Genomic DNA, 21,957 nt, shown 5'->3' with positions numbered 1-21,957 from the left:
TACTATAGTAATACTCATTAGTAGTATTCTATTTCCTTAATAAGTACCTCCAGCAACTTCTGGATGCTTCTCAGAGTCTTCCCACGGACTCTTCACCATATCTTCACCATTTGTCTAACTTCTATGGATATCTCCTTTATACATATGTATGTCTGTGTATGTGTGTGTGTGTGTTAAGGTTATTTCATCATCTTAACATCTCTTCCTCAATCTATAAATCTTAATTTAAGATTTAAGCAACTTCCTATTAAAATACAGAGACTTTAAGTGTTTGGCATCAGAACCCACTCCAGTTGAGGTAGTAAATCAAAAAAAATCATCCGACTTTTTGTGAAGGAGAATGGACTATTGCCACAGTCCGGACTTGAAGGATGTAAGAATGGTGGTCCCCATTTCTTTATCCCTACTTAATTCATTCGTCTGGCCTGTGCATAGACCATATGGATCCTGATGGATGACAGTGGAGTAACACAAAATAACACAAATTAACCAGCATTAGCCCCAGTTACAGCTACTCTTCCAGCCCTGATATCTTTACTAGAGCATATTAATATGGCCCTAGGTATATCATATGTGTCTTTGATTTGGTGAATATGTTCTATTCAACATCCATCAGGAAAGGAGATGAGAAGGACTTTAAATTCACGTAATATGAACAATTAAACATTAGCAATCTTGCTGCAGGGCTATGTTAACTCTACTGCTGCCCTTGTCACAATATAATCTGAAGGGACTTGAACCTTCTGAACACTGCAGCGCATCACATTAATACACTCTGTTGATGAAATCAGTGTAATCAGACCTGATAAGTAAAAAGTAGCAAGCAACTCTCCAAGCCTCAATAAGAAACATGCCTCCCCTCCCCCTCCGACCTGAGAGAGGGAGACAAACCATACAAGGATATGGGAGCCTCTTAAACCCATAAAATTCTTTGGGGTCCATGCACCTGAGGCATGCCAGAGGATCTCCTTCAAAATAAAGAACAAGTTATTGTATCTCTCATCATCAATAGAAAACTCAGTGTGTGAGAAGTTCTCTTCCTGTTTTGGAAGGAGCAGATTCTGTATTTGACAATACTGATCAGTCTGTTTATTAAGTGACAAGGAGACCATATTTATTGCAATGAGATGACAGAGGCTAAGTAGCCAGATCATTGCCTTTAGAAAGGAAGTAGGACTGCAACCTATCTCTACAGGTTAAAAACAGATTTTGAGAGGCACCTGGGTGGCTCAGTCATTGATCATCCAACTCTTTGTTTCAGCTCAGGTCATGATCTCAGGGTTGTGAGATCAAGCCCCATGTCCGGCTCCAGGATCACTGGGGAGTCTCCCCAAGATTCTCTTTCTCTCCCTCTGCCCCTCCCTTGTTTACATCCACTCTCTCTCTCTAAAAATAAATAAATATGGCTTTAAAAAAAAACTCACAGATTTTGAAATTACCTTATCCATATTCAGAACTTAGCTCTACGACTCATTATCAGTATAGTCTTGAGCAAGTTACGTTGCCTATCTATTCTTCAAGTTCCTCACCCACAAACTTGAGAGTGATAATAGTGCTCACTTCACAGAACTGTTGTAAGGACTATCACCACTCAATGTGTCTGACACAGACAAAGTTAGCTGGGGCCTCTAATATAATGGACTGGATATTCTGAGAAATGGGAGAGAAGGAGAAGTCCAGAAAAGCATTTGGAACATTTATGTTCATGAGCTTCTTTTAGTGAATGGGATGAAGAAAGTTAAGGATTACTGCTACAAAAGAAAAAGTGAAGCGTCATCCTTAGGTATAATACACAGAGAAGCAAGGTCACAGTTTGAGATGCCTAGAGACGGGGAACAAGACTCACAGAGGAAACGTGAAGGCGACTGGAAGACATGGGATGAGCAACACAAAGGACAGACAAAAAGGACGAATTAGATTTTAAAGTTAGAAGGAGAAAGTTAGGAAATACAGCTCAGGTTGTGGAGAGTATCCGCCAGTGAAGAATAACCATCAGGGCCTCTACAGAAGAGACAAAACAATTGACAGAAAAAAGAGAGTAGTTGGACACTTTCGATGTTGGGAGAGTTATAATGCAGAAGAGCAGGTGGGGCATTCTGTTCTTTGAGCTACAACTATCAGCACTTTGATAAAATCACCCAAATTAGAGAAGGTGATTAACAAAGAAAAGAGGTAATCAGAGTTATTGAGGAAATAATTGCAAAAATAGTAAGTAAAATCACATCCATATGATCAAGTAATCAGCTGGAACCAAATAAAATTAGAGATAGTAAAGCCCCAAGCACACCTACTCAATAAATATAGTCCTCGTCATGTCATTTGCTTAATGATTGGTATGGATTCCATCAAGGACAGTATGTCCAAGGTTGACAGAATAGCTTGGAATGTGCTTAGAAAACCTATTGTTGGTTCATGTAACCTAGGGAACTGCATCAAGTTCTGAACCTATCATGATAAAATGACAGTTTGGGCCTCCTACCACTGTCTAAGTAGGCCCTAGAGAAAGATTGTTGGGTTGACGTCTCAGCTCCAACATTGTGTGTATGACCTTGGACCTTGCTTAACTTCTCCAAGCTTTAGTTCCTTCATCTATAAAAATTGGAATAATAAAGGTACCTAATTTATAAAAATTAGATGAGTAAGTACATGTAACGTGCTTATACCAATGCAGGTACAAACTAAACAGCATCCAAATGTCAGCTAATCTTTGCAGGTGGCACCATTTTCCTTTTAAACACACTGATTAGAACCATTCTATTAACTCTTTGTTTTGACATAATACATATAAAGATGAAAGATTTAAATTATTTCAAAATGTTCTTTTCTTAGTAACTATCTTACCTATTTACAAAAATTAGTAAAAATGAGAGAAGAGCCAAAGTACTAAGTACTAAGCCATCATAACATTCTCCAGCAGTGGCCAGGTATGGTTGTCACTCCTAAGTCACCAAATAAAAAGCATTTCAACACACACAATCATATTTGCCATATTCCACATGTCAATTGTTAAGACCTATAGGTCTCTTCACATAAAAGTCTTAGATCTGTGCTGCTCCTACAAAGGCTAACACATATTAACTGTGTCTCAGAATTTAATTTTTAATTTGGATAAAATGCTTTCTGGAAAAGAGAGTCTTGAAAAGCTGTGCTTTTGAACTTTCCAGAAAGTTCTGAACAATGAACTATGGTGTTCTACCAGAGGACAAATCCTCTTGTATAATAGAAACTTCCGGAGGCATTTTTTCAAAAAAACAAAGAGTGTGCAAGCTGAATATTTTCCCTAAAGTGGCAGAGCTAGAGGTCCCTAGAACAGCTGTTCACTGGGGAAAACCATTCTCCCCAGACTGGCACTCACCTTAAGGACAAAGTCCTGTGCTACTGCAGCTAAGTAAAGGGGTGGCTAAAGATAGGGTATTTCGGTAAAATAATTTTCCTATCAGCAAATATCCTCTAAACCCCAATGGCCATGAGGCAGAGGTCTTACATTACCCCTGAACAAGTTAGAAGCCCCTGTTCCAATGATAGAAAATATTCAAGCAAATTTCCCATGGTCATTTACAACATCAAAAAGTAAAAAAATGAAATATTGCTTTGTCTGGTCTAAATCAGCCTCAATTTTTCTTTCCCTAACATGGAAATTATCATCTCAGAATATTTCTCTGTTAGTTGCACAATCATTAAATAATTAGACAGGATCTAGTTTTAGAGGAAAAACTCATCTAAACAGATATTCTTTAAGGATTCAAACACAACCTAGATGAAGGCCAATAACAGAATTCAATGAAGGTGAGACAGGAGCCAGAATACTGGCTGGTTGAAAAGAAAGTATTTGAAATAGGCTTATGATTGTTAGGGAGACTTTGCTGTTTCCTCAGAGCAAGACTACTTGTCAGGAAGTACATGATAGGGCAACTGACCGGCCTATTAGGGCAAGTCAGTAGTCATTTCATTACATCTTCTTCAAATGCAATATGCCTCAAGAGTCAGGGACATCCCAGGATAAGAGTTACTATGTGTGTCTGCCCACCAATCCTCCACAGCACCTCCACTGTCTCCTATCCTAATTCTACCACTTTCCTGATCCCCTAATCCCATTTGGCCTCCCTACATTGGATCTGATTCTCCATTAAGCCCCTTGGATTGATGCCCCAGTTACAGACCTTCAGCCAACTTCCAGGATGCCACTTCCTGCTTCTGGGCTCCAGCTTCCCACAACAGCATACCCAGCCAGTACCCTCTCAGGTCAAGCCTAACATGAGCCTAACCTTCTGGCTAGGAAAGTGAGAGGGGAGTTTCAAACAAATGCTGGAATTACAGCAGGCCGGATATAGTGCCTGAGCAATAGACCCACCTTCAGCCAGATTTCAGGCAAATTATCTGCATCCTTCAGGGCCTTAGGAGATGTTGGTCTTTAAACTGCTGTTCACAAGTGATAGGTAGGGTTAGTCTTTGTGCAGAGGATACCAAGCAATTTGATGAGGGTCAGGGACAAGACTTCAGTCTTTTTGGAGAAAGAACTACCTAGAAAAACAGTGAGCCTCAGCCCTAGATTGGAGGGAAGTAAGAGGCAAGATGATTATAACAACTAACTAGAGCACTGGGATTGAGGCTTTAATGAGAATTGAGGCACATAGCTCCAGGGTCGTTTGGAGCTAGAATAAGTCAGCGACCATGGTCCATGATTACATTAAAGAAAGAGCAATCCAGTAGCTGTGGAGGTGAAAATAGAGACAGGATGAGATGTTTCCACGTCTGGCTGTGCCAAGATGCTTTCCCTCCAGCCCCATCCTGTTTCCTCCCACTCCTGATTCTGATGGTAACATCTAAAGCATAGAAAGATTTACTGAGTGCTGCCATCAAACTCCCACCCAAGCGTAGGCTGCCAGCAGGCAGATAGACTTAGCACTTATACAGTTCCCATGAAAAGAGAAGCTTCAGTCTGTTTTATTGTTTGCTTGTGTCAGACAGATAGAAATCTCAGATAACACTGATATGAGTAATGAAGTAATTTATAAACTGTTTGCCAGCAAATTGATCGTCCTGTAATCTGCCACGTTACATACATAAGCATCCTCTAAGTAATCAGCACACAGATAGTAAATGTCAAGGGGAAAATTTCCTCATCTTATATTCTCTTTTTTTTTCTGGGTTTTAAATTCTCTGTGACAGTGAGTAACACTTCCAATTTGCCTGGGGCCTTCAGGTTGGAGCACTGAAAGCCCCACATCCTGGAGAACCTTTCAGTCCCATGCAAACTGGGATGCTTGGTCACTCTAGTGGGAATTCAAAACCCTGGATTGGAGTCTTGCTGTACCACAGATTAAATATATAGTTTGGGGCATATCAGTTGACATATCCTATCCTAAAATATAAGGTAAGGCAATATTAAGACCCACACAAATCAATCCCTCAATCTTTTTATTATATCTGAGGTTCTCAACCAAGGATAGGCATCAACACCAATACAAACCCCAAGTAGTGTCAAGATTTCCCCTCTCCCTTCTGCCCTTTGTTAAGAACCACAGACAGAAGGTTGCAAAATGGATTCCAGATACAGATGAGTAGCTTCAAACATTTCAGTATGTATCAGGAAATGTATTCACTTTTAGTATGAATTTAATATGTATTCAAATAATAAGTATTGACTTAAAAATATATTTGCTTTCCTAGAGCAAGGCATTCCTCCTACCCCAGACACCTCTACTCTACCCATCATACTAAAGGGGGTAAGTGGTAAAAAGGCAGAGAAACACTTAATAAAGTCATAGCCAGGAACTCAGGCTCACTAGAAGACTGATATTTAATCATAAAATTATAAAATCCTTCCCTTCTCCCATGTCTTATATGATAGTTAATTTTCTGTGTATGAGCTTGACCAGGCTAGGTGTCCAGATAGCTGGCAAAACATTACTTCTGGGTATGTCTATGAGAGTGTCTCTGGAAGAAATTAGAATTTAAGTCAGTAGACTGAGCAACAGTTGCTCTCACCAATGAGGTGGGAATCATTCAATCGGTTCAGGTCTTGAATAGAAAAAGGTGAAGGAAGGGCAAACTCCTTTCTGCATGGGCTGAGACATCCATCTTCTACTGCCCTGGGACCTTGGCGCTTTCAGTTCTCAGGCTTTCAGATGCCAAACAGGACTTACACCATTGCACCTCCCTACCCGATTATCCCTGCCAAGTCCCTATTTCTAAATAAGACCACATTCACAGGTACCAGGAGTTAGGACTTGACTTAAGTTTTAGAGGAACACAACACAACCCATAATAGATACTATCAGACAAAAGATCTAGCCACAGACTAAGAATTGGTATAGTCAACAAAAGTTGACACAAAGTCTCTCCTCTCACTTCTTTCGCTCCCCTCTCTCACTAAGTGCTGGCACTAATAGCAGAGCTCTGTTTATTTTGAAAATACGTGTTCAAAAAAAAAGAATAAATGGTAGCTGTTGAGAGTGACAAAGTTGCAGAAACATACAGTTCTGAAGGTAGCTCTAAAAACTAGCTTAACAGCTGAAAATGTCTATATTTTCCACTAAAATGTTTTTCAGTTTCTACAATTTCTGTGATAGTGCTAAAGCAAACTCTTTCTTATCATCTTATTTACATTGTCATTTTAAAGTACCGTTCTAAAACATTTTTTTCTACCCAAAAGGCTGATTTTAAAAAATATAGAGGGGGACTATTCTATACTATTCTCCATCTGGACATGGCTCACATATAAAGACTACAGAAAATAAAAATCATGTCTGATAAAAATCAAAATAATTAAGGCTGTTGAAGAAAAAAACATCTCATGGGGGGAAAATGTATGTTATAGTGACAGAGTAATTTAAGGGGAAAAAAACTATTGATGAGTAATTTCTGTCTTGTATCTTTTTCTCTTTTCTGTTTTTTGTTCTTTTTTTTTTCCCCCCTTTGGTGTATTGTACTATTGAAGATTGTTTATAGAAAGGAGAAAAGTCCCAACTGCCTGTGTTTATATAAAATTATTTTTGTCTAATATCAAAACTGTGTAAATGTGACTTAATAAAATAAAATAATAAGAGACCATGTATTTGATTACTAAAATGTTTCTCTCTACTACAAATAATAACCAATAAAATGTGTTGCATAAATATTTATACATTATTGAAATCATTCAAAAACTAATATTACTGTGTGTCTTCAAGGTAAATAGTTAAATAGTTTAATTCAAATAGCTTAAGTGTCCTTGATATTTTATGATCTGTTACCTCTAAAAAATCATCTTCTTCTTACTGTGTTGTTCTCTCTACTCTAGCCACAATAGCTCCTTGTTTTTTCTCCACTATCACAGACATACTTCTGCCTCAAAACATTTGCTTTTTCAGTTTCTGCTGCCTGGAATGCTCTGCCCCAGACATCCACATGGTGAGCTCTTTCACTAACATTTGGTTTTTACTCAAAAGTGGCCTCAGTCAAGCAGAGAGAGTCAATTATCATATGGTTTCACTTATTTGTGGAGCGTAACAAATAACATGGAGGACAAAGGGAGATGGAGAGAAGAAGGGAGTTGGGGGAAATTGGAAGGGGAGGTGAACCATGAGAGACTATGGACTCTGAAAAACAACCTGAGGGTCTTGAAGGGGTGGAGTGGGGAGGTTGGGGTACCAGGTGGTGGGTATTAGGGAGGGCAGGTATTTCATGGAGAACTGGGTGTGGTGCAAAAACAATGAATACTGTTAAGCTAAAAAGAAATTAGAAAAAAAAAAAAAATGGCCTCAGTGAGGCCTTTGCTGGCCTACCTAAAATTCCATTACCCCACATAATATCTCTCATCCTCTTCTTCTTATGCTTTTGTTTTTAGTTAAAAATAATGGCTAAAATTTTATTTCCAGATCATTCCAGATCATATTTTTCATATATACAATAGCCAAGATAGACTCCCTAAAAGTTACACACACACACACACACACACACACACACACACGATATTTATTTGTTTATTTATATTATTATACTATATACAAGTGGGAAAAAAAGATGAACTACTTTGTGGGAAACTTATTTTCACTGAGCTTCCCTCACATATCATTAAATTCCTAAAGATATGAAATTATAATGGATTATCTTTTCACTTAGGCTACTAGGCAACTCACTGCCAAAGTTATTGTTCAATTATAATAATTGTGTTCATTATAAGGTCCTGAATTTCTTTTTTTTTTTAAGATTTTATATATTTATTTGACAGAGATCACAAGTAGGCAGAGAGGCAAGCAGAAAGAGAGGGGGAAACAGGCTCCCAGCGGAGCAGAGAGCCCGATGCGGGGCTCAATCCCAGGACCCTGGGATCATGACCTGAGCTGAAGGCAGAGGCTTAACCCACTGAGCCACCCAGGCACCCCAAGGTCCTGAATTTCTTATTAATTTTTTTCTAATCTTGACATTCCATTCAGTCTGTCTCCTTATGCTATTTTTGCCTTTTAATCCTACATCATTGTAGTATTTCATGTGTTTCCTTAAGTTGTTTCAAATCACTGTGGACTAAGATATGTATAAGTGAATAACGAATGAAACACTAAGACCTAATATAGAGAGATGAGTTAATTCTTGGCCAGGTCTTATTCTTTCCAAATAGCATGAGAAAAAGATGGTCCTTCATAGATATTCTGACTTTTTCTCTCCAACAACTCTCCGGTTCCACAGAGCAGATATAATAGAGAGGACCTAGTCTTCACCATGAAAAATAAGAAGGCAGTATGAGTTAGGGGCTTCTATTTCGCTTCTTCCTTTTTTTTTTTTTTTCCCCTGTTGAATGGTTAAAGAGGAACCCATCAGGACTAGAATACATACAGTCTAGAACCTTCCAAACACTTGAAAAATACTTGTTTGATGAATAAGTTCATGAACAATTGAATTAATTAGCTGCTGAATGAATATTGACTTCCTTAATGAATATATTACCCCTTTTGGAGTAAATTATATTAATTGATGACAGTCCTTCGTTCTTTCTCTGCCCTTGCCAGAGTTTACCACAGGTAAATTTTGATAAAGTTATCAAAACTCAAAAATATTTTTATACATACATATATACATTATATTACATATATACAAACAATATACCTATCAACTGAATTACTGTTTACACACACATGCGCACATGTGTGTGGTGAAGCCAGGTTTGCTGTCAAGGCTGTTGGAGCCAAGGACAATCTTCAGTGACATTAATCCATGGAAGGACTGGAAAAATCATGAGGAGGCTGCTCAGGAATCTGGGGGACTCTATGAGGTTGCTCTCTGTTAAAGGGTCAAGCCCTCTTCTTGCGTGCTTGTTCCTAAGAGCTGAGAACAAAGTACCCCCAAACAACAGAGCCCACTGAGGCTGGTCCCCTCTTGTCTGTCTCCTGGCAGGGGCACCAAGCACTCACGGTCTACATGCTGACCACTGTCACAGCCTCCTAAGGCCCACCAAAGCCCTGGACCAGTGCCGCACTGGTCCAGGAAGGTAAATTCAGGTAGCAGCCACTCCCTCCAAAGTTAGGAATCCATGAGAGCAGTCTCTGACTGCTTCTTGGCACCATTCCCACAGTTTAAAATCCTGAGCCTGATCCAATTGGTAAAATGTGCAGGAGCACACAGCTTCTAAGAACTCCTCAGCTCTTCGGGAGGGACAGGTCCACCTAGAAGATCAAAGGTATCAAGGCCAATGACACAAAGAGCAGCTGAGCCAGTGGAATGATGCTGTGAGCCCAGAAGTCCTGAGCCAAGACTCCATTGACCAGCCTGCCTCTCAGATAAACCCAGGCATCCTTGCTAGCTGGTGTCACTTCAGCTTCCAAGGGTAAAAGGGACTTCAGCAGTCAGTGGCACAAATCAGTGATATAAAATTCCTGCCAGATGGTCATCTAGTCTCTACTGACTTGCTGTGAAGAAGTGTGGTCTTCCTATCAAGGGAGTCAATATATAGGTTCTTGCATATGCTAAGTCAGCCTCTAGGCCTCCTATATTTCCTCCCACTGGTTCTGGTTTGTCCCCATTAGGGCCACACTCTTCTTTCCTCAGACAGCCCTGTGCAGATGTAAAGACAGAAGCCAAGACCCCCGAACAACAGCGTTGTTCAGTGCATAATTAAGCAGATGCTCATGTTCACACAGGTGACTCCTCCATTTGGAAATCTTGTTACCAGAGACCTGATTTCTTCACTGTCCTGGAGCCTGGAATTCTTTGGGAAAAAAAGTTTTTATCCTCAAAAATAATAAAAAATGAAAACATAAATAAGGAAAAGGGAATAAGAAGTATCATGTGGGGTGGTAGAATGTTAGCTAGGCCAGGGAAGACCTCACTGGGGCCACTTTCCTATAAAAACTTAAGGTTAGTGAAGGGGCTCACCATGCAGATATCTGGGGGAAGAGCATTCCAAGCAGCAGAAACAGGAAATACAAATATCCTGAGGTGAAAATAGGTCTATGGTAGTAGAGTGATAACAAGAAATCTGGTATGGCTAGAGTAAAGTGAACAACAATAAGTAGATGAAAATTATTTTTTAGAGGTAACGGGGTTTGGTCATAAAATGTCAGGAATACCATCTTTTACTCTGAGATGGAAACCATGAAGAATTCTGAGAAGAGGAGGGGAAGGAGCTGATTTCTATGAGGTTACTTGGGCTACATGTTGTGACTGCTAAATGACAAGGGCAGAGACTGTTAGGAAACTGGTTAGGAAGCTGTTCTAGTAATCCAGCCTCTGTGAGTGATGATGACGGTGTGGACCAAGGTGGAGGCAGTGAAGGTGGAGAAGAGTGGTCAGATTCCAGATACAGTTTGAAGAGTTGACAGGATAGACCAGATATGAGAGAGGAGAGAAAGAGATGAGTCAACCATGACACCAAGATCTTGGACTGAGCAGCTAAAAGGTAGAAGAAGACATTGACCCGATGAGGAAGTTTTAGAAGCAACAAGTATGCAGGGAAATTCCAAGAGCCCTACTTTGGACTTGGTAAATGTCAGGCAACTATTAGGCATCCAAGTGAAGAGGCTAGGTAGGAAGCTGGTAATAGAGATTCCCAGTTTCAGGGGGGGAAAAAATCTCACTTAGAGATATAAACTGGGTGTCATGAAGGGTATAGACAGAATTTAAAGCCACTGGTCTGGATGAAATTGCCCCCAGGAGGAGAGAGTAGATTGAAAAGAAAAGAGGGCTCAGCTCTGAGTCACCTCCAACATTTAATGATTGAAGAGATAAAAGGGGACAGCAAAGAGACTAAGAAGGAGAAAGAGTAAAGGAGAAAAAGCTGGTGAAGGCAGCATCGTGGTGGGGACATGAGAAGTTTCAAGGAGAGAGTGGTAACTTGCCAAACAGTGCTGATCCATCACACCAGATAGAGATGAAGGGATGGAAGGACCGTGGGGCCTGGCCAGGGGTTACTGGTGATCATGATATAAGCAGTCCTTTACTTGTGTTAGAACTTTGTTTTCAACTTCATCTGTTGTCTTTCAAAGGCACTGAAATAACGATCTGTTTTGAGCTTCCCACAGTGATGTCAGATAGCTGTATTATGACCCCATAATGACAAGTGGACTCAAGATCACACGGTTTTGAAAAGGCTAAACCACACTTGTAACTCCATGAGTCACGAGGGCTTTTCCACTACCCCCCCAACCCCCAGCACTCTGTGCTCGTTAAATAAGAGAGGGCATTCCCCAAGTTGTCCTCGGTCCTTCAAAAGCTCCCCCATTTATCTCATAAGAATACATTTATCTAAGACTCTCCACCTTACTAATGTGGCTTACAACACTCCTGGGATAACACATTCCATTAATTGGCTGTCCACTTTGCACAGCAATATGTCCTTTTTACCTCTGCCTGCCGCTTCCCCGCTGCTAGGGTTCTCTGCAGCGAGGACCGCCTGGATTGTTTCACAAGACCATGTGGGAATTCTATGGTCTTACTCTTACTTTAATTTTCATTTCTGTTAACCATTTCCTTCTGCAAACAGCTTTTAACGGGACTTTCTTTTGTCTGTCTCTTAAGGTTGAGATGCTGGGGTGGAGGGAAATTTTTTAAAAAAGGTGTTTCTGAGATTCCAAAAATGCTGGCTTCTTCCTGTGGATGCCGCATGCAGACAGTTACAGTGCTCTCTTCTGGTGGAGACGCATCATTATTCTCTACATGTTTCAGATGATAATCTCTGTGCTGCTCTTCTCATGATGCAAGGTGTTTTTGGGCTCCTATGACATAACTCCAAGCAAGAAATTTTTAGAGCGATCATCTTGATTATTTTGCTTTAAATACATTAAAGAATTGAGGCAGTATATGGACCCTCTAAATAAAACAGTTTGCAAGTAAAAGATAATCTTACTTCGAATTTAAATTTTACTTCCCCCTGCCCTCCATCAATTTCCACCCTTGGAAGTGTTCATCGAAACCCGTTCAATAAGGGGGCCCTGGGTGGCTCAGTCAGTTAAGCATCTGCCTTTAGCTAAGGTCATGATCCTCAGGTCCCAGGATCAAGTCCCGCATCAGGCTCGCTGCTCAGCAGAAAGTCTGCTTCTCCCTCACCCTCTGCCTGCCTATCTCCCAGCTGAGTGCTTTCGCTCTCTCCAGCAAATTAATTAATTAGTTAATTAATTAATTAAAACAACAACAACAACAAAGCCCTTTCAACTGAAAAGGTGAGAAACTAATCCAAACTTGCTAAAGAAAAAAAAGAGAGAGAAAAAAAGATAATTTCTTGGCTCCTTTGATGAAAAACCCAGGGCACGCAGGATTTCACTCTGGGCTCTCTGTGTTTAGGAAATCAAATAAAGTCACTGAGCCCCGCCAAGTCACTTGGCTCTGCTCTCCTCCACAGACTTCATGGTCACACTCCTCAGAAAAGAGAGGCTCTTTGGGCCTACACCATCTAGTATGCCTGCAGCTTTGGCTGAAAGACCCAACCAGGTCACCTGAACCACTGTGGCCACAGGAGCCGCGTATGTGATGTTCGTAGGCCTAGAGGCATCCCACGTGATGACAATAGGTACAGGTCATCTCCTCAAAGGAAACAACAGTAACTGCGACGGCAAACGACAACAGGAGTAGCGTTCTGCTACTAAAAAAGACAGAGACATACAGAAGGGGGAATGTAGACGTCAACGTCATTTGGGCACCAACTCTAAAGAACCCTTTCTATTGTGAGTGGGGTATTTTGTAGAGGACAGCCTGTTTAGAAACTGATGGGAAAGGCTAAGAGGAGTTAGCATTATTGGATATCTTATTTAATTTTTCACAATCTCTGTCTTAGCTGATGCTGGTCTTGTTCTTCAGTGGAGAAAAGCGAGGTGTAGAGATGGTTAGTCGCTTGCCAACAACCCTGTAAGTGTTTAGAGAGAAGTCTGGCCCTGGAACCAGAGCTTTGAGCTCTGAGGTCCTTATTATCCCTCACCGTGAGGCCCCACAGTCCTGTCACTGAAGGAAGGTAACTGGATGACAGTAACATTGGATCTGTCCACACTGAATGCCGGTGACGCAGCCAAGGTAGAAAGCTGCTTGTGAGGACGCCTGGGTGGCTCAGTTGGTTAAGCGACTGCCTTCAGCTCAGGTCATGATCCTGGAGTCCCGGGATCGAGTTCTGCATTGGGTTCCCTGCTCCACAGGGAGTCTGCTTCTCCTTCTGACCCTCCCACTTCTCATGCTCTCTCTCTCTCTCTCTCTCTCTCATTCTCTCTCTCTCAAATAAATAAATAAAATCTTTAAAAAAAAAAAAAAAAAACAGCTGCTTGTGAGAAGGGGCCAGCTGTGCTGTCCTTGACGTCTGTCACACTCTAGACCATGCCTGCACACAGGAGCCTGGTCCCAAAATTTCAAATTTAAAAAAATTCCCTTACACTGAATTGAATGGAAGCCCCTTTTATAATCCAGGGAATTCACAGAAAGGGTATGAGGTTAGGATACTTCATATCACATAATTTCCCTTTCAGATTAAAAAAAAAAAAGGATTTCTGTCCATATCAACTCATGTTAGACTCAAGTACGTGAAGGATACAAAGTAGAGTGACAATTTGAAATTGGAAGTACAATGATGTTGTCTTCTGCCCTCAGCCAGCTTCCTGGAAGCCTTTGTAAGAAGAGCAAATGCGGCATGTGGGTGGCTCAGTCAGTGTGAAACGTCCAACTCTTGGTTTCAGCTCAGGTCATGATCTTAAGACTCTGGGTAGAGCCCCCGTGGGAGTCAGCTTGAGAATCTCTCTCTCTCTCTCTCTGCCCCTACCCTGCTTGAGCTCTCTCTCTAAAATAAATAAAATTATTTAAAAAAAATAGTGAATGCAGATGTGCATGTAATACAAAATGTTCTATTCGAAAATGCAGACCTTTCTTGCTTTGCATCTCAGCTTAGGTTCTCTGAAAATATGCAGCTTCCTTCAGGAGTTTGAACTCCCTCTTAGCATTAAATAATTTCCATGGGAATTGGGGCTACAGAGAACATCTTAGAGCTCATTAAGTATCATGCCAGTTAAACAAGATTTTTAATTTCTCTTGTTCTCCCTTTTGTTAGATAATCAATAACGACCAACACATACTTCTTAATGATGTGACTCCTAGACGAGCCTGGAAAATGATGACTGATTAACTCACAAAGGTTCCTCCTTATAGAGAATGCAATGTCTATGCTTTAAAAGAGATGCTTGGCGGCTCAGATAAAGCAGAGAAGGAATCCAAATGTTTCCAAAGTAGCTCAGCCTTTTAGCCACAAAGGAAAATCCTGTGCCGAGATTCCAGAATTTTTCTTTGTCTTGGTAATTTTCCAGCATGTGTTTTTACTCTTCCAAATGCCACATCGGAGTCACAGATGGCAGCATGATTTGAGCAGGTTTGAGCTTCTCTGTTCTTTAATCCAAATCCTAAATTAGACAGAAGTTGATATTAACCTCTCAGCCTCCCACACCCCTGTCTTTCCCTTCTTGTTCCCGGTTGTTTTCATCTCATTGAGTTTTCAATTGTTTGACCCCATCAGTATTTTTTACCAGCACAATTAAAGGACCAAAGAGCCTCAGTAATGTCAATACCACTTCCCAGCAGCTCAAGCATTTCCTTTCTCGTTTCAATTTGTATTCTCACATCTAAACTAATTGAGGTTATCAGAAGAATGTTGGGGGCGTGACTTTGCCCAGTTTTTAAGGTAGAGGTAATCTTGATAGGAGGTTTGAACTTGGGGTCCAAAAGTGAAGTATTACATTTTAGACTGTCGCTATATAGCACAAAATACTTCCACTTTTCACTTTTTTTTTTTTAAAGATTTTATTTATTTATTTGACAGAGAGAGATCACAAGTAGGCAGAGAGGCAGGCAGAGAGAGAGAGGAGGAAAGAGGCTCCCCGCTGAGCAGAGAGTCCGATGCGGGGCTCGATCCCAGGACCCCGAGATCATGACCCGAGCCGAAGGCAGCGGCTTAACCCACTGAGCCACCCAGGCACCCCGATCCACTTTTCACTTTTTATCCAGAGGCTTTTTATGGTTTAGTTGTGACCTTAAATCTTAAAACTACAAATTGCATATGCGTTTCATGTATGAAGATTTAAAACACGAATGCCCCAACAAGCTACCCAAAGATATGAAGATCATACATGATTTTGAACCGTTATCTTCTTTTTAGAATTCAGTAACATATCACTGAATGTCTCCTGTGTGAAAGACATTGGCCTGGGAGGACTTTGAGAGACGCGGTAAGTGTCAAGGGACCTGCCCTCAAGTTCACGCTTGTAACACTCTGCTTAACAGGTTAACCCAAATATATTATAGTACACCTTACTTTCCTTCAAAAAAGATTTCTGTTTATAGATGTCATTATTCTGCTTGGGTTTTGCTACCGATTTCTGTACATTTGGGTGCTGTAACTTGCAGTTCTGGCCTTGACTTAATGAATTCATTTATTCAATAAATGTGTAAGCACCAACTATTCTCTGAACATTGTGCATGGCACTGAGGAGAGAAAGAAAGTTATCTCCCTATTCATGGGGTACATCCAGTCTAGCAGACCAGGCTACCCAAACGGAACTAAGTATAATGCAGTATGCAATGGACCACAGGGGACACCAAGTGGGTTCTGGGCACACTAAATACAGAACTCCTATGCTTATATTTTTAAGTTCCTCTCTGTCTAGTTTCCAAATTTCAAACCTCTTCCTTGTGAACCCACCTTCCTCTAACCCATCTCTCCCAGTGCTCTGAAGACACACACCAACGAAGCACAAAATCAGGTAGACTTTAAATCTGGCTCCATCCTTGATCATCTGAGTGTCTTTGTGAAAATTGTTTTAACCTCTCTGAGTCTGAATTTCTCCCTCTATAACATAGAGATGTTCATACGTGTGCATATATTTGATGTCGGGGTGAAGGGGGTAACTTATGGAAGGTGCCCAGCAGAGTAGCTCCATGTAATAAATATGAATTCTCTGATGGCCACAGTTGCAGTGACCCTGTTGGTCATATCTCATGTCAGGGCCTGTTAACCAGCCTGATTTCCAATGCCCACAGCCCAGTCATTGAGTCACGATGAGCCAGCTGTCTCAGTTCATCTCCACAACCACCCATGGAGTAGATATTGTTGACCAATTACTCTTAGCTCTTGGTTCCCACCGAGGCTAGAGCACTGTTCTTCCATGTGTTCCTACTACTACCTATGCGTGGTCTACCCACCCAGTCATTTCCTGGCTGGCCGTTGCGTATTTGCAGTCAGACAGATCCACACTGCCTTCTCTGACTGTGCCTTACTATGCATTATCCCTTATTTGGGGCCTTTGACTACACAAGTGTTATGAGTTTCCAGGCACCAGGCCACAAGGAGGACCATATTGCTGGGAACAATAGTCTTCCTTCTTCACTTCCTTTTCCTATTCCCTTTTCAACCCCACCCCCACGACCACCTCTGGCCCTGGCCATACTTCCCAACTGTTACAACCAGCCTTGTAGTCAAATTGTGCCAAAGTGCTGCTTATTCCAATAAGCACATAGAAACCCTTTAATGTTTTCTTATCTGCTATTTGCAGTTTATACTTATCTAAAAAGAAGAAAACTTGCCATTTAACTATACTAGAAGGTAGAATCTGTTAAATGTCTTTAAGAAAAGTACAGGATGCTTCAGGAAACAGACGTCTCAGAACCTCAAGATACCCACGCCTGGCTCCTCACCGTGTCTTCCACTAACCACTTAAGGAGTTTAAGCAAGGAGGCCTTGATAACCCCAATAATCTAAGGGTTATCTTCCTGCTTTTGCTTCCTGAGGCAATAATTCTATTTCCATTTCCATTCTCTTTGAGGAAAAGAGCTCTGTGAACGTGCAGTCTCTACCATGATCCCCCGCAGGAAGGAAAGCAAGGACTGGCTAGAAACTCCCTGGATTCTTCCATCTGTGGCAAGCTTTGTGATAAAGTTTACACCAGAAGCCAAATGTCTAGTTTCATAATGATAGCTCTTAACAGATGGGCGGAGGGGTAGCAAACTTAGCAACCAATCGCTACCATTATAATTTCAAGATGTAGAGACTTTTCTGACCAACAACCACACATTTTTCCATTTGGTTCATGGTTTCTCAGAGGCAATGCACTTGGAGGGGTCAGCACTTGAAAGGTTGTGCAGACTAAACGCTCTTCATGGTGGCTTGATGGAATGTCTGTTGTTTATAGTAATGAATTACATTGCCTGACAATCTGAAATTGAAGAACTTAATATCTCCTGGGTTTCAAGGTGTGTTGTTAGCCACTTCCGACTATTTCTTCCACCAGCTTCTTCCTGTCATCTGAAAAATCTGAGGAAAGTTTATTTGGTCCACTATCTGTCTTTGGCAGGTCTCTTGGTCAAGGTTGTTAACTTTTGTCAGTAATTGTACATATCCATTTTAATTCCTTTTAAAATATTTTTAATGTATCTAACAACATAGAATCACCTACTTTTAATTTATTATCATAGTACTCATTATGATCTCCTTTAGTCCAATAATAAATTACTATGACATTCAGTAATTATGGTCATTATAACATGTATATGAAAGCTTAGATATCTCCAAAGCAGATCAAACTCATTTTCTCAAAACTGAATTTAAATTGTGTTTTTCAACCAGTGTTTCTTAATTCCATTATTTCCCCTCCTCTATTTTATTACTCAAGCTAGAAATGTAGAAAGCTTTCTCACTCTTTACCCCTCCACCTCATGCCCCTACCTCAACATTAGTCATCAGGATCTAGTGATTCAGTTTCTCAAAACTCTCTTTATTTTTGACTTCTCAGCATCTTCCTTTGTAAGCTAGGCCAACCAACTATAATCACAAGGCCTACTCATTGGCCCTTTAAATCTTTCTTGTCCCTTTATTTTCCAAACTGCAACCAAAGTTAATCTTAGAAAAATCTCGAATCTTTTATTTCACTCCCCTACTTAAAATCCTTCAGTGACTTTCCATATCTCATATTATCTGTGTTTAATAATCTAGTAGGCCTCAAGCAACCTGACCCCTCTTTGTTCTCTGTGTCTGACCTTTCCCCGCCTTGCGTGCATGTCTTGGGCACATTTGGCTGTTCCACGCTCTTTTTCACCTCAGGATATTTTCAAATATTGTTCACTTCCTGGAACATTCTTCAACCTTCCTATGTCCCCTTAACCAAGGTAACTCATTTATCCTGTAAATAACAGCTAAAATGTTCACTCAAGGAATAATTACTTCCTTCATCCATCATATCCCACAAACACACTCCCAACTAAGCTTCAGGTTGTTTCCAAAATGCCCTGACTTCTTCCTTCATAGATCAGTCAATTCACAACAGTAATCACTTGTTTACAATTGTGTTCCCTGCTAAGTGATAGCAGGTAGGGACTTAATCCACAAATCCAGATGTGCAAGCAATAAAGCATTGCTTTATTTTCTTTAAATTAACTTAAACCCAATACTGCTTAATCAGCTTAATTCCAAATCCCACCAATCTGGAGAGATTTTAATCCTAATAATTATTATAGCATTTTGTCCTCGTGTCCTTAGTGTCTTATAAAAATTCAGCTGAGTTCTCCTATTCTGTCCCAAGTCTTTGCAGAGGCCTGTCCTGTTACTGATTACTGTGGAAAAGCTTAGTTTCCCTTCAGATATTGTCGCACATGGCCCCTGATTGCCTTGTGCCTCTCTTGAGATCCAGGACTCTTTATGGGGAATGGGAATTCTGTGGTCAAGGCTTGAGTCTCTGGATATACTTTGAGTCCTGCCATTGCCCAAGGATGCTGCCAAGGAAAAGGGGTAGAACCATTCTACTCAGAGACCCAGCAGCCTTGCTCTCACCCTTCCCAGTCAGTTTCACTGAAAGTGTTCCTCTCTCCCCATTTCTCCCCTCTTATAAGCACAGTCTTTCCGAAAGAGGGTTGCTTTCAAGGAATTTCTATTTCTTGCTCTTTAAAAGAAAGCTTGAAGCAAGAAACATAAATCATCTGATTTGAAGAGAATAATGAAGAAGGAAAGAACACACAAAATAATGTCTACAGACATTTCGTTAGGGCAACTCTTCCTGTCCCTACAGGATGTTCAACATATATATTTATTAAAAGAATGAAAGGATTTGAATTATCACATAATCCTATCATATGTTTTGTATGTGTCTGAGTGTGGCGACAGACATGTTTACATGTACAGAGGGAGAGAGAGAGAAATGGAAGCCGATTTTTTTTTTTAAAGATTTTATTTATTTATTTGACAGAGAGAAATTACAAGTACACTGAGAGGCAGGCAGAGAGAGAGAGAGAGAAGGAAGCAGGCTCCCTGCTGAGCAGAGAGCCCGATGCGGGACTCGATCCCAGGACCCTGAGATCATGACCTGAGCCGAAGGCAGCGGCTTAACCCACTGAGCCACCCAGCCGCCCCTGGAAGCCGATTTTTATGGACAACAAGGAGGTAGCCTTTCTGTTCCCTGTACTACCCATCATAGTACCACATCCAGCTCCAGCTTTAGGCACTTGCAGACATCACCACAGGTAAAATAAGAGGAAAATGAAGAGGTATTATAGGAGAGTTCTCCATAATACATGCAACCCAGGGTGTGTTTTTCATAGGCTAATAACAGTCTGCCTTCCCCTACAAAGTGGATAAGGAGTGAGAAGGATTGTTAGGTAGCATGGGCTGTAGGAGATCTTTTCTGCGTGTGAAGCAGAACTGAGTGTTTGGGGTATAATCAGAGTTTAAATCAAACAGGCTCTAATAAATCATGTACCATGGTACTTCAATAATCTCCCCCTCAAGTGGACAACATATTTCCACTTCCCTCTGCCATAACCGAGATAAGTTTGGAAAGGAGATTTATTACCCTTCTTTATAAAGGCCAGACATGGGTGGGGGTGTGGGTGAGGGAGAGATTGGAGTGGATTCTGACATAGTTCTTCAACAGGATTTCTTATTTTTCCAGAAGACATCCAGCAACTAGACTATGCCAGCAGAAATTTCTTTCAACTCTCTGGCTACAGATTGTCTAATACATGGCTGATGCTTAAGAATGTCAAATAAAGAACAATCCTTTCCTGGGAATTGAGCTCTCCTTCAGCAATGAACATTAGGATTTTGCAAAATGTGTCTGTTTCTCCAGCACTGAAGCCAATCTGGACTTTGGCAAGGCACTATCCTACAGGACTGTTTTCTTTTAAGAACAAGCCCCAAGGTCCCAGAAGCACATTAGCTCTAATGTAAGTGGGATGCAATTCAAGTAATTTGCTCCCTAACTGCCTTGTGACAATCTTGTTTCTGTTCCTGTGCTGTTCCTCCAGCTCCCCTCCAGCTTTGGCCCCAAAGACTGATGCACCATTTCATCTGCTTTTTCAGAAATTTAGTCTCCTTTTCACATCCCATTTCTGGGCTCACATACTACCTCCAAAGCCCACTATTTCAGTGGACTGATAACCTTGTAAAGAGTCCCCCATCTTGCACCAGATTCATATTTGGACCTCAAAGATATACATGGTCATTTAGAGTCCCACTTGATGAGCCCCAGCCCCAATCCTACATCACCCTGTCTCTGAATCCCATGCTCATCTTCAGGTTCCACAGTATAGCAGTTAGCACATTTGTTTTAAATGCAGAAGATCCTAGGTTCAATTCCCAGGGGAATCACAAAATTGCCCTTGTTTCCATTCAAAGGAAATATGGTGAACCTTACTCATAATCCCAATCTTTATCAAAGAATTCTAATATTGGACTTCTAGTTTTAAAAGAATCCCAGAATTGCAAGGTATAGGGCTAGCCTACACACACACACACACACACACACACACACACACACACACCCTGGCCATCATTCATATCTAGTTTATTTCAATCACTGGGAAAGCCAACTTAATAATGTCAAATAAAGATCAATCCTTCCCTGGGAATTGATATTAAGCTTTCTTTAAGTAGACACTTTCATTTAATATGTAAGCTAGTGCAGAATTATTATTATTATTATTATTATTATTATTATTATTATCATCATTATTTTGTGGCACACACACTCTAGAGACAAGTCAGGAAAAATGCTATTATCCTTTTATTCTGAGAATACAGGACACAGGATGATTTAGGTGTTAAGGAAGACATAGGCACCCAGAGACATTAGGTTTAGTGATGTAAAGCATCCCCTGCACCAAAAGGAAGCTCTTTCTCAACACGGTTACAATAAGGAAATGCCCTCACACTTATCAGGTGAATAACACATTGCATGAGTCCTATGATGTATGGGGATAAAATCAAGTCACAGAGCATTACCAGAGAGAAAAATAACATCAGAGTAGTATCCAACCACAAAATGGAGCCAAGGATGCTACGATAGTTAGCGTGAGCTAATGGGAATATTAAGTCCAACAATTGTTGCTTATGTACCTAAACATCCTTCTTCTTCCCAACCCAGACCATCTGACCCATCCTTATCTTCAGCCCTGTGACATCATCAGAAGCCAATCCTAGCCTTCCCATGGATTTTAAGAAATTCTATGCTAATATTTGGATGTGACACTCACTCAAGC

General features: G+C 40.8%; 2 long non-coding RNA genes across 2 annotated transcripts in view; one reads left to right on the top strand and one right to left on the bottom strand.

Moving 5' to 3' along the window:
* The window catches only part of LOC116568154, a 56,732-nt gene extending 54,363 nt beyond the window's left edge, over positions 1 to 2,369 (bottom strand). Inside the window, exon 1 of the long non-coding RNA XR_004276523.1 lies at positions 2,292 to 2,369. This is a non-coding gene — a long non-coding RNA (uncharacterized LOC116568154). The remainder of the gene's footprint in view (positions 1 to 2,291) is intronic.
* A 105-nt stretch (positions 2,370 to 2,474) lies between these two features.
* On the top strand, positions 2,475 to 20,665 carry LOC116567827. The gene is made up of 4 exons (XR_004276366.1): positions 2,475 to 2,612; positions 11,992 to 12,174; positions 15,593 to 15,662; positions 20,370 to 20,665. It is a non-coding gene; the product is annotated as an uncharacterized LOC116567827 (long non-coding RNA).
* The last annotated feature ends 1,292 nt before the right edge of the window (positions 20,666 to 21,957 follow it).

This window comes from Mustela erminea, chromosome 10, assembly GCF_009829155.1.
Source record: "Mustela erminea isolate mMusErm1 chromosome 10, mMusErm1.Pri, whole genome shotgun sequence".
Lineage (NCBI taxonomy): Eukaryota > Metazoa > Chordata > Mammalia > Carnivora > Mustelidae > Mustela > Mustela erminea.
The sequence above is the reverse complement of the archived record's forward strand: the minus strand, read 5'-3'. Positions and strand labels throughout refer to the sequence as shown.